The sequence below is a fragment of the Spermophilus citellus genome (genome assembly GCF_964194105.1).
Source record: "Spermophilus citellus genome assembly, chromosome: 2".
Taxonomy (NCBI): domain Eukaryota; kingdom Metazoa; phylum Chordata; class Mammalia; order Rodentia; family Sciuridae; genus Spermophilus; species Spermophilus citellus.
In genome coordinates this window covers 21,613,414-21,627,206 of record NC_138183.1, presented here as the reverse complement: position 1 = coordinate 21,627,206, position 13,793 = coordinate 21,613,414, and the positions used below count along the sequence as shown (strand labels likewise).

The following is a 13,793-nucleotide window of genomic DNA, read 5'->3' as shown; positions in this document are numbered from 1 at the left end:
TCTGATGTTTTACTCCATGAGACTCTGGTGTTGAAAACTATATGGTCAATTGTAAGGAAGGTAAGAGAGAAAGGAAGATAAGATTGTTTGGGAAGAGAAACCTGTGTAGTATTTTAATTTGAGCAAGTCTATCAATTGGATGACTCTGATATGTACAAAGAGACCTAAATGATAATTCACTTCTTTTTAGGGTTGTTATGAGGAATTGACTAAATCAGATGTCACAATAGGTATGAACTATTTCTCCATAGTGCCTTGGATTTAGTAAATTCTTAGTAGATAATATATTTTTAAAAGAAAAGCAGTAATCCCCATGTGCCTACTTCCTTCAAATAGCAATCTTGTCTCCAATACCTATCTTCAGTATTCGTCTTCTTTTCATTTTCTCTTTGCATCCTATGTCTCTAGGTCTACCTTTGCATCTTGAGAAGCTTCTACCTGAGCCTACTGCTACTTGTTTCTGTTTCTCTCCTTTCTTTCACAGCCTTATTTCTCTAATAAATAGGTTATGTTGCTGTTTATTCTCTTATCATTGTCTCCCTAATCCCAGAGATTTTGACTGCTTTTACCTCTGTTCTACTCAGTTTCTGCATAGCTGAACATAGATGTGAGAAAATAAATAAGTAAACTATGAGGTGACAGTAAGTGCCAGAGAGAAATGTATTTCAAGGTAGGGAGGATAGGGATTCCAGGTATGTTTACTAATTTTGTTTTTAAAGAGGGAGAGAGAGAGAGAGAATTTAAAAATTTTTTTTTTTTTTTTTTAGTTTTCGGCGGACACAACATCTTTGTTTGTATGTGGTGCTGAGGATCGAACCCTGGCCGCATGCATGCCAGGCAAGCGCGCTACCGCTTGAGCCACATCCCCAGCCCTGTTTACTAGTTTTTGTAGTGCTGTCTTGGAGGACCTTTCTAATATGGAGACTTAAGCAGATAAAGTGAAGAAACAACATGCAGACATCTGGGGAGAAGACCATTCCAAGTAGACAGCACAAAGTACTTTTTCAAGTATTTTCAAGTGTTTCTTTGAGGAAGAGCAGGGAAGATTTTGCAGATGGAGCAAAGCAACTAAGTGAGGATGACATCAGAGAGGTGAGAGGTGACTTGTTGGGAGCTTATGGACATTATCTTGTGCTTGCTTCTGTTTCCTCTCTGAGAGTGAGGAATGGGCAGAAGGAATTGGAGATGTGAAGAGATGTTCAGTAGGAAAGTGAATGTCAATTTGAGCCAAGTGTGAACCTGGGGCAGTAGCACCAACCTCACCTGAGAATGTGTTGAAAATGTAATTTGTGGGGTCCATTCTAGAGCTCCTCTATTAGAAACTCTAGGGGTGTTTCAACAGTCCCTCTGGGTTAGGCCCAAAAACATTTGTGTTAGGGAGCTAAGTATAATTAGCAGGTAGCACTGAGGACCCACTTGAGTTTAATGGTCTTAACTTTAATGTGAAAACAATTATTATGTTATGTGGAAGTAAGAAAAGGATTAGGGAATTGAGTGTGTGTAAGGGATTGTTTAAAATGATCTACTATCTAAGCTGCATAAAGAAAGAAATAAGGTCAGGGCTTGTGGGGACAATGAAAAAAGGGAAGGATCAATTGGGTTAAAGAACAGGCTAGTGAAAGAAATTTTGACACAGATCTGATTGATTCCAAATTTCAGTTATTTCCCCTTTTCATAACCAATGTTTCTTGACTTTAGAATTTTATATCAGAACAAGTAATTTTGAGTTAAAAGTTTTGCATTCGAGTCCTACACTTACTTTTATCTGGTCTCTGGTAAGGTATTTAATCTCCCTGAACCAGTTTCAGTATCTGTATAATGGAACTAGAAGTAATTAACAATTAAGCCTCACAGTTCTTTAGAGCATGAAATAAGTAAATGCTAAAAAAAAAAAATGGTTTGTGAATTATGGAGTTCTCTCTCGTAGTGTGAGACCTCCATTGTTTTCCATATTACCTTTCTTCCTCTTTTATAGCTTATATTTTATTCATGTGGGACTTACTTCATGGATATGACAAAAGTATAAGTCTTGTAACTGAGGAAGGAAAAAGTATTTATGACTATTGTGATTATTTGTCTTATAATATAATATTGTCTTTAAAATACATTAGGTATTCTGTAGGCCAAGAACAAGTGACTGGGAGCAGATTTGCCATCCCTTTTTTATTATTTGACTCATGTATTATACAAAACAATTACTGCTTTCACAAGTATTTGGGATTTCCCAGATATCTTTATTTTCCACTGTAATCATAGAATCTTTTTTGCATGATTTGAATTTTCCAAATTATTGAGATATTAAGCCACTAATATGTAGTTTATTTTAATTTTTATTCCTGTTCCATGTGCATTTGAAGGTATGTATCCTGCTGTTGTTGAGGGAAGTGTTCTCTAAGGATTAATTACATAAAGTTTGGAAGTGTTTTGAACTAAATAAAAAACACATCAAAGATTTTCAAATGCAGCTAGTAGTGATTTGAGGGAACTGTGTGTGTGTGTGTGTGTGTGTGTGTGTGTGTATATATATATATATTTTTTGGTCTTTTTTGGAACTGGGAGTTGAACCCAGGGCTTTGTGAATGCAAGGCAGATGCTTGCCACTGAACTACATCCCAGCACCTATTTGAGGGAACTCTATATATAGCAAATGAAAACAATAATCTCAGTCTCTGTTTTATGAAATTAGAATACTGAACAGAGGGCTGGGGTTGTGGCTCAGCGGTAGAGTGCTTGCCTGGCACAGGCGAGGCCCTGGTTCCATCCTCAGTACCACATAAAAATAAATAAATTAATTAATTAACCATATTAAAAAAATACTGAACAGAAAAAATTAAAACCAAAGAACCCCTCCCCCCAAAAAATCATAGCAAAAATAAATGAAAGAAATAATAGAAAAGAATGGAAAAATAAATGAAATAAAAATCTGGTTCTTTGAGAAGCTAGCTCATTGAAAATAAAATAGCAGGGGTTTCTACTAGACTGATCAGAAAAATGGAGAGGAGATACAGATTAATAGTATCAGGAATGAGAAAGGTGACAATATGAGTTCTACAGTTGTTAAAAGGATAGAAAGAGACTATTATAAACAATCTTATTCCATTAATTTGATAACTTACATATAACAACAAAAAAAAAAAGCATTCAGATCAGAGGAGGAAAAAACATTCAGATTGGAAAGGAAGAATTGCCAGTGATGTAGTTCAGTGGTACTGCTTAGCATTTATAAGGCACTGGATTAAATCTTCAGCCCCAAAAAAGTGGGGGGTGGGGATTAACACTTATTCACTGACAAAATGGATCATATCTTGTGGAATCCACAGAAAAAATACTAGAATAATTAGTTTGGTAAGATTGCAGAGAATAAGTTCAATATGTAAAAATCAGTTTTATAACTGTATATTAGCCACAAACAGTTGGACATTGAACTTGGAAGATACTATTTGCAATAGCATAAAAAATTACTTAGAGATGAAGCTAACGAAATACATGTAGGATGTACCCTAAAAATTGCAGAACATTGCTGATAGAAATGTAAAACAAGTAAATGAAGAGATACTCTTGTGTTCATGGATCAGACAACTCATTATTATTAAGATGCCATTTCCCCCCAAATTAATTCTTATACTTTCAGTGCAATCTCATTTAATATCCCAGCAAGCTTTTTGGTAGAAATTGAGAAACCGATTCTAAAATTTGTGTGGAAATGTAAAAGGACTTAGCCCAGCAAAATAATTTTGAAAGAATAAAATTGTAGTACTTATTTCCTTGTTTTAAGACCTACTGTAAGGTCACAGTAATCAAGACAGTCTTGCTTCTATAAGGTAAATTAGTGGAAGAGCATAGAGTTTATAACTAAGCCTACCAGATACGATCCATTATTTAACAAAGGCCGAAAAGTAATTCAGTGAGAAAAGGATAATATTTTCAGCAAAAAGTGCTCAAGTAGTTGGATATCAGTATGCACAAAGTGAACTTCAGTCTATACCTTCTCTCTATACCTTATGGTATCTGAAAATTAACTTAAAATGGATCATATAATTAATGTGAAACCTAATACTAAAATTTCTAGGGAAAGTATTGGGACAAAATCTTGGTGACTTGAGTTATGTAGAGATTTCTTAGATGTGATTCAAACCAAGTTCCACCTAAGTAAAATTTGGTAAGTTGGATTTAATAAAATTTAAATGCCTGAGAATGGAAATATAAATCAATGACTGGAAGGAAATTTTACATGTTATATATCTGACCAAAGACTTGAATCTAGACTTCTTAATTCTAAATAAAGAAGGTGAGCAAAAGATTTGGACACATCACTAAAGAATATATATACAGGTGCCAAATATAAGCACATAAGATTCTTGATGTTATTAAAAAATGGAAATTAAACCACCATACCAAGTATTGGCTAGGAATTGAGTAACTGCAGTTCTCATACTCTGCTGGTAGACATATAAAATGGTACTGCTTTGGAAATTTTTCACTTTAAAAAAAAATCAAAATTATATACTTACCCATATGATGTTAAGTATTTTTCCTAGTAAAAAGGAATGTGTGTATATATATAAAAACTTGTATGTACATGCATGTTCATAGGATCCTTACGTGTAATAACTAAAACTGAAAATAATCTAATGTCCATTAATAAGTGAATGAATAAAATAATTATGATGTATACATATAATAGCAGATTTCTCAGCTGTGCAAAGAATGAACTATTGATACACCTAACAATATTAATGGGTCTCACAATACTTAATGTTAAGTGAAAGAAACCAGGCTATAAAACACTTGTCCTATGATTCCTTTTTATTTAAAGTTCTAGAAAATGAAAACTCCTTATAGAGATGGAAACATAAGTGTTTGCCCTGGGAGGAGGTTTAAGAGTAGGAAGAGAAGGAGCTATAACAACAGATCTTCGGGAAACTTGGGAGTGATTATATATTTATCTTTTTGGTCATGGTGATAGTTTGTTTCTCGATTATTTTTTCCATATGTCCAAATTGTGCATTTAAAAAATATACAATTCATTGTATTTCAGTTATGTCATAATAAAGCGATTCTTTGAAAAGTAAAATAGAAGAGAGAAATATGACAGAAGATAGCTAAATGTAATAAGACATATTTGGGAAATAGAGCATATTATTAAGCAGATACTAGGAACAGTGAACCTAACCAACAAAAGCCTACTATTGAATGACTTTTGGAACCAATATTTTGCTGCTTTTAGTTCATCATTTCCTTATTGATTTCTCTATAAAACATGGTTTTTACTAGCATATTGCTACTATTGTACTAACATGAGATTTAACACAAATTGAATGCTTCTTTGTGATGTCTAAACTTAGGCTCTTAGTTTCCCAGTTTTCAGGATCTACATAGAAGTTTTGTGATCTGGTTTTTATACGTTATTGCCAGGACATCACATTTCTAGTATTTAAGTATAATTTTACACTAAAAAACCTTATTAAAAACAAATACATGGGCTGAGGTTGTGGCTCAGTGGCATAATATTTGTCTCGTACACGTGAGGCTCTGGGTTTGATCCTCAGCATCACATACATACATAGATGGACTGTCCATCTACAACTAAAAAATTTTTTTAAAAATTTAAAAAATATATACATGGTGTTATATTCCTATAAGTGCCGTGACTCAGGAGGCTGAGGCAGGAGGATTGAAAGTTGCATGCCAGCCTGGGCAAAATAAAGGACTGGGATGTAGCTCGGTAGTAAAGCACCCTTAGGTTCAATCCCCAATTACATCCCCCCCAAACAAACAAATATAGATGATTTTTAGACTTTTAGGAATTTTGAATTATCCTTTGTCTCTTCTAAATATTACTGTACCTAGGGCTGGGGTTGTGGCTCAATGGTAGAACACTTGCCTAGCATTTGTGAGGCACTGGGTTCGATTCTCAGCACCACATATACATAAATAAAAATAATAAAAGTCCATTGACAACTAAAAAGTATTTAAAAAATAAGATAAATATTACCATACCTAAGTTTGGCTTTCTTGGTGCTTGGAACATAAATACTCAGTGATATTGAATGAATCAGTATTGTCTAAAAGAGGCAAAGTGGACATGGGATCATGAAATTAAATTCCAAATCCTTCAGTTCTTTTAGCTATTTCCAGCAGGGACATATTGTTGCTTCTGCAGTGAAAAATGCTGGTGTTCTTTTTGAAGCTCATAGATATTTTTGTACTAACATGATTTTGATAAAGCAAATAGTAACTATATAGTAATAATTTGATACTAGTGGATTATATCTATGTAATTGTTAGATTATTGTAGCATTTAGTTAGTATTTCATTAACTGCTGATGTAAATGTCTTGTCGCTTTTTCCTAATTATACAATATTACAAAAATTGGACCAGTACAATAGGAAAGAGCGAGTTCCGCCCCTCAATGATGTCATCTGAATTTAAGGTCAAGGAGTTCTTATGTTCTGTTTGAGAAAATGACAAAGTGAAAACAGTTCTTTGTCATTTTATACTTGGTTGATTAATTAGACTGTTTAATAGAAAGAAGACTTGCAAATTTAGTTTCTTTTATATTTTCAAAACCCTTAAGATGGAAAATAGAAAAGATAGAAGTAAATGAACATGCTACATGCATATTACAACCAAGAAAATATAATTTAGTCTTTAGCCACATGGCTTTGAGCAGAAGTACTACCTTCAGTTGTGATAAGATAATGAATGTGATGTAGTATCAAATAACTAGAGACAGAATGAAATTGATATCTTACGTTAGTTGTAAATTATTTATCATGTGATAAAGCAACAGCATATGCTTGATGCTTTTATCACCATCCATTTATATGATACTCCCTGTATTCCATATGAGGGGGTATATTGGTCCTAAGTCCCCCCCTCCCAACAGGCCCCCATAAGAGTTTTGGTATTCTGTCTAAATTAACATCCACAAACTTAAACTACAGATAGGATGACAGAGGGAGAAGCACTAATAAAAACACAAAGAAATAGAGAAATGAACAGGGTGTTGAAACTGAGAAATATATAGATTTTTCTACTATAACTGTGTATTGTGATTCTAAAAGAGAAAATTCAGATCGTCAGGAAAATACTGAATACAATCTTAATTTTTAGTTCTTAGTACGAACAAAGTCAAAATATACAGAATAAAAATGGAAGCTAGAAATACTGATGTCCTAAGTTTTCCTTCTAGGAATTCTTTCTAAAAGACTGTCTGTGGTTTGGATCCAGATAGCATATGTTGGTTCTTTTCAACATTCTGTTCCTAGCACCTGGCATAAGTGCGGGGAGTGAGGAATAAATAATGTTATCTTTTTTTCTTAATGGTACAGTCTATGCTCTCTCCTTTTTGTTTTCTGTCTTTTGTTAATTTCTCCTTTTCCTATTATAAGTCCTTTCTTTTAGTTTCTTTTATCATGTTTCAAGCTTGTTGAGCTTAATACTCAGTTTATTTTTCAACCTTTTAAAGACATTTTTAAATAAAAGCATGCAATTTCATTTCCTAGGGTCCACTGATTTACCTGTTTTCCTTGGGTTTTTTTCCTTTCTTTTTCTTTTTCCCCCAACCCTGGGGATGGAACCAAGGGGCACTCTACATTGAATTACACCTAGTTCCCTATTTTATACTTTTGAAGTCCTAAAGATAGTCCTAACTTTGATTCAGATGGCTTGCTTTTACTTATTGACCTCATGGGCAATAGAACTGGCCTATAGGAATTAGCTGTTTTTTGTGAACTTTCAGCTATTTACAACTTTTGGCTTTTGAAGAAGTTCTTATTAAATTTGTGTCATACCTCAAAATATATGGAGAGAGTCTAACAGCTGCCTTTAAAATGTGTGGTAAAGAACACATAACATAAAATTTACCATCATAGCCATTTTTAAAAAATATTTATTTTTTAATTATAGGTGGACACAATATCTTTATTTTATTATTATTTTTTTTACGTGGTACTGAGGATCGAACCCAGTGCCTCACGCATGCTAGGCAAGTCCTCTACCACTGATTCCCAGCCTCAGCACACACACCCGCCCCTCCGTCTTAGCCATTTTTAAGTATATAATTTAGTGACATTATGTACATTCATTGCTTTCTTTTATGATGCTATAGAAAGTGAGAGACCTTTTTTCTTAAAAAGAGGAGGACTGTCCAGTAGGACTTCTGCAATGGTGAAAATATTCTCTTTTTTTACACTGTCCAGTATAGTAGTCATTAACATAAGCACTCTCAATAGATTGAATTTTTAAATAGCCACTGTATAAGAGGATTAGTAAGTTTTTTTTTTTCTCCCTTTTTGGTGGTATTAGCAATCAGACCTAGGGCCTTGAGCTAGGTAAGCACCCTACCATTTTTAGCTATGTCTGCTGTGTTCCCCAGCAAGTCTTTGAGGACCAAGTAAGGCCCTGAAGCTCTCTAGTGTTAGTGCTTTGAGGTGTCCAAAGAAGTCAAGGCTAGCCACTGTGGTAAACGAGGGTTGCATTTTCTCATAGGAATAATAAATTTTTTGTTGGCTATGTTATTTTTATTTAGATAGATTTAGATAGGTGTTCTACATAATGACCAACCAGAGAACACTTTTACTCTGCTGGACATGAGTTGATATTTAAAATATTTCTTATTTTCTCCTCTTAATTTCTAATCAGTCACCCATAATCCATCCTCTCAGTGCTTTAAGCACTAGAAATATATTCTCTCCTGGAACCCACAGTAGTTGACCTCTCTGTAAGTATACATATCGTGAGGAAATGAGCCTTTCCTGTGGTTTCATTATTCATAATAATATATTCCCAGTAATGGTGGGGACCACTGGTGGTCTGTTCATTGCCTAAATAATTTTGCTGTTTCTAATGGTGAATTTCCTCCTGCTTTATCAGTGTTTATTACTGTAATTATTCACATGTAAAAGTAATTTTGCCTAGTACCTATTATATGAAGGAAAATTTATTAGATACTTTTTTAATGTGGTTTTCTAGTATTCACTGGGTTCTACAATTTTACTTCCTCAGAGTGAGAAAAGCCATGTCATGTCCTTGATTACTGTTACCACTTTGCAGATTTATTATATTGCATAACCAAAATATGAATACTCTTTGGTTTATTGAAAGTGAATGAGCACAGAAGAAAGCAACAGGCCAAAGGGGTTAAGATCTAGTCCTTGTGAATGGAGAAGTCAGAAAGCTCCTGTTAAATGTTCTTTGTTCTTTTTTTTTTTAATATTTTTAAATTACACACGGGCATAATATCTTTATTTTGTTTATTTTTTTGTTCTTCATCTTTTCCTTGTAATTCTTTTAAAAAATTTTTTAATTTGTTTTAGTTATACATGACAGTAGAACACATTTATGCACTTTGATATATTATACATAGATGGGATATAATTTCATTTTTCTGAGTGTACATGTTGCAGAATCATTGATCATGTCGTCACATGTATACATACAGTAATAATGTCTGTTTCATTCTACTATCTTTTCTATCCCCACATTCCTTTCCTTCCCCTCCCATCACTTCCCTCACCTAATCTAAGGTAACGCTATTCTTCCCTAGTGCTCCCCTGCCTTATCAAGAATTAGCATCCACATATTAGAGAAAACATTTGGCCTTTGGTTTTGTGGGATTGGCTTATTTCGCTTAGTATGATATTTTCCAACTCCAACCATTTAATGGCAGATGCCATAATTTCATCCCTTATTTAAAGCTGAGTAATATTCCATTAAGTGTGTGTGTGTGTATCACATTTTTTTTTATCCATTCATCTATGGAGGGACACCTAGGTTGGTTCCATAGTCGAGCTATTGTGAATTGAGTTGCTATAAACATTGATGTGGCTGCATCACTATAGTATGCTGATTTTAAGTCCTTTGGGTATAAACCAGGGAATGGGATAGCTGGGCCAAATGGTGGTTCCATTCCCAGTTTTCTGAGAAATTTCCATACTGCTTTCCATAGTGGTTGCACCTATTGGCAGTCCTACCAGCAATAGATGAGTGTACCTTTTTCACCATATCCTCGCCAACATTTATTGTTGCCTATATTCTTGATGATTGACATTCTGACACGGTGAGATGAAATCTTAGAGTAGTTTTGATTTGCATTTCTCTAATTGCTAGAGATGTTGAACACTTTTTCATATTTTTTTTGATCAATTGTATTTCTTCTTCTGTGAAGTGTCTGTTTAGTTCCTTAGCCCATTGATTGATTGGGTTATTTGATTTTTTGGTGTTAAGTTTTTTGAGTTCTTTATATATCCTGGAGATTAATGCTTTATTGGAGGTCCATGTGGTAAAGATTTTCTCCAACTCAGTAGGCTCTCTCTTCACATTATTGTTTCCTTTGCTGAGAAGAAGCTTTTTAATTTGAAGCCATCCTATTTATTGATTCTTGATTTTACTTCTTGCGCCTTAGGAATCTTGTTTAGGAAGTCAGATCCTAGGCTGATGTGGCGAAGATTTGGGCCTATTTTTTTCTTTTGTTATATACAGGGTCTCTGTTCTAGTGCCCAAGTCTTTGATCCACTTTGAGTTGATTTTTGTGCAGGGTGAGAGACAGAGGTTTAATTTCATTTTGTTATATATGGGTTTCCAGTTTTGCCAGCACCATTTGAATGTTTTTGGCACTTTAGTATAAGATAACTGTATTTATGTGGGTTTGTCTCTGTGTCCTCTATTCTGTACCACTGTTTGTTTATTTTTATATAGTGCTGATAATCAAACCCAGTGCCTCACATGTGCAAGGCAAGCACTCTGGCACTGAGCCACAACCCCAGCCCACATTCTTTGTTCTTGTGTACCCCCATTGATGAATTCTCCAGCTCCATCAAATTCATGACTGCCAGGTCTTGGTATGTTTGTTAGTCTATTTTGTACTACCATAACAAGGTACCTGAAACTGGATAATTTACAATGAACATAAATTTGTTAGCACACGGTATTGGAGGGTGGGAAGTGCAGTAATAAGATATTGACATCTGGCATGGGCTTTTTGGCTATATCACTACATGGTGGAAAGCAAGAGGGTGAAAGAGGGGGACAAACTTGCCCTTTTATAATGGCATCAATCCACAGAGCCCTCTTGCCTAATCATTTGTTAAAGATTCCACCTCTTGATAATGTTATATTGCCAATTAGGCTTCAACACAAGTTTTGGAGGGAACAGACATTCAAACCATAGTAATGTCTAGGTAGTTATCTAAGTTGTTTTTGTTTTAAAAACAAGGCTTTCAGAAGTAAACCCTCTTAGACTACTCTGTGTGCTTAACAAGTTGAAGTTACTTCTTCTACAAGCCTAGGAGAGTTTGTGATAGTTACTCAGACAATGTTATATATCAGCTTTTCATTTTAACTTTCAAATAGACAGTGTTTAGAACACTTTCCTATTTCAGCCCTTTCACATTGCTGTTCTGTTTGCCTGGAATTTCTATATACTCTGCTTCACATAACTTGCTCCTTTGCATTTCTCAGTTCTCAGCTTAGGAATCATCTTTTCATAAAGGTCTGACCTAACCATCCTGTAATTTTTATCTTTGTACCTTGTTCAGATTCTTTTCCAGAAATTAACCACATCCATGATTATTTAGCTTCTTTATTTTATCTTAAACTTCTCCCATTATTGACCTTTAGGCTTATATACCAACCTTCCTGTTGTGCATTTATACTTTTTATTTATTCTCAAATATTTGTTGAATGTCAGATGCTAAGAGGACAGACAGTCCCCTGAACTTGTGGGTTTATAAATTATAAAGCAAATAATGGTTATCAAATACAGTTGACCCTCATTATTTACAGAGTCCTTATTTATGAATCCACCTATTCACTAAAATTAATTTGTAACTCCAGAGTCAGTACTCGCAGCACTTCTGCAGTCATTCATGGATATGGGCAAAGTATTGAAAAATCTGACTGATCTCATACATACATTCTCAGCTGTGTTACAGCAAGACAACACTTGTGTTAGCTCTCATATTGTAAACTAATATTTTTGTGAATTCTCTGTTTTTTGCATTTTAGTAATTTTTTTAAGTGATTCTGCTGTTTACAGTGGCCCCCAAGTGCTTCACTGCTAAAGAATTCTAGTGTTCCTGAATACAAGAAGATTATGATGTGCCTTATGTAGAAAATGTTTGTTTAGATAAATTCTGTTCTGGCATCTGTTACAATGCTTTTGGCTGTGAGTTTAGTGTTAACCAGTAATATATAGTATATTGAATAAGACTTCTTTAAGCAGAAACACACGAAACTAGGTTATATATTGATTGGTTGTCAAAAAAATGATGTGACCAAGTGTGGTGGTTCATGCCAGTAATCCTATAGCTACTTGGGAGGCTAAGGCAGGAGGATCCCAAGTTCAAGGCTAGCCTGGGCAAGTTAGACCTATCTCAAAGTTTAAAAAAATGGACTTGGGGTGGGGACTGGGGTTGTGCCTTAGTGGTAGAGTTCTCACCTAACATGCATGAGGCTCTGGGTTCGATCCTCAGCACCATATAAAAATAGACAGAATGCACTACCAAAAAACAAACAAACAAACAAACAAACAAACAAAAACATGATATGACCAGAGATTTGCAAGAATCTAACCCTCGGTTTCCTCCTCCAGGAGCAATGATAAGAGGTATTTGACTACTTGGTAATGGTAAAGTATTTCTGATTTCTCATAGGAGCAATGTTAAAGGGCTTGCAGTGACTTTGTGGAATATAACTAACCCACATGACAAGAATCAACTCTGCTTGCAGATTATTTTAAGTACAAAGAGGGTGCTGTGATGGAGAGTGATTGGTGTGATAGGAAAGATACCTTTTCTTTAGTTGGGCCTCCTGGGAGGTAACATGTAGGCTGAGATCTGTAGAATAAGAAAAACAATATTTTAGGCTCTTAACCAGGAAGGAGCTTGATAGTTTTAAGGAATTGAACAGAGTATGGCTGGAGGAGGATAGCACAGGATGAAGGTGATGAAAGCAGGAATGTGATTATATTGCTTTTAAGAGACTACACTAAGTTTAATTTTGGAAGATAATGAGCAGCCATTGACAGGTTTCACTGAGGCTGAGATGGGCTGCTCTATGTTTTCAAAAGAGGGCTGGGGTTGTGGCTCAGTGGTAGAGCACTTGCCTAGCACGTGTGAGGCCCTGGGTTTGATCCTCGGCACCACATAAAAATAAATAAAAATAAAGGTATCATGTCCATCTATAACTAAAAAAAGTATTTTTAAAAAAAGATAATTCTGTCTGCTGTGAGGGAAATTGTTTAAAGAGGGAAAGAGATAAAATGTAAAAATGAGTTAAGAGGCATGGCTATTTAATAATTGCCTAGTTGCCTCTATTACTTCCTAAAATAGTTCTCATCTCTAGCTCATCAGTATTGCAGTTGAACACCTTTGCTTTCATAACTTCATATTGATCATTCTGCCTAATCCCTGCCCCAGAGATGCGATCAATTGAAGTCACCATCTTAACCATTCCACTGCCCTCTTAAAAACTATTCCTGGAGTGGGGGAAGTGTCGGGGAGTGATATTAGCCAAATTATATTGTTATATTATAAAAAGAATTATACATATTTTTTTATTGGTGTATTATAGTTGAACATAATGATGGGATTTATTGTTGCCTAACATGTATTTATTGTTAGACAACAATAAATCCCATCATTATGTTCAACTATAATGCGCCAATAAAAAAAGAATGTGGGGAAAAAACATTCCCCAGTGACTCTCTAGGCCTCTTGATGGCCTGGTGTACCAGCATGCCACCACATCTCTCCAGTCCCACCCATCACTGAGCTCTACTCTGTCTGCC

At 34.8% G+C, this 13,793-nt stretch overlaps 1 protein-coding gene across 3 annotated transcripts in view; it reads left to right on the top strand.

Moving 5' to 3' along the window:
* Window positions 1–13,793, top strand: part of KIAA1958 — a 142,969-nt gene that overhangs the window by 26,072 nt on the left and 103,104 nt on the right. Inside the window, exon 1 of one of the 3 annotated variants that reach the window (XM_081282455.1) lies at window positions 780–1,092. The exons of the other annotated variants lie outside the window; for them this stretch is intronic. The gene's annotated coding sequence lies outside the window, so the exon portion shown is untranslated. Of the gene's footprint in view, window positions 1–779; window positions 1,093–13,793 lie in introns of those variants that run through there. 3 annotated transcript variants of the gene reach the window in all.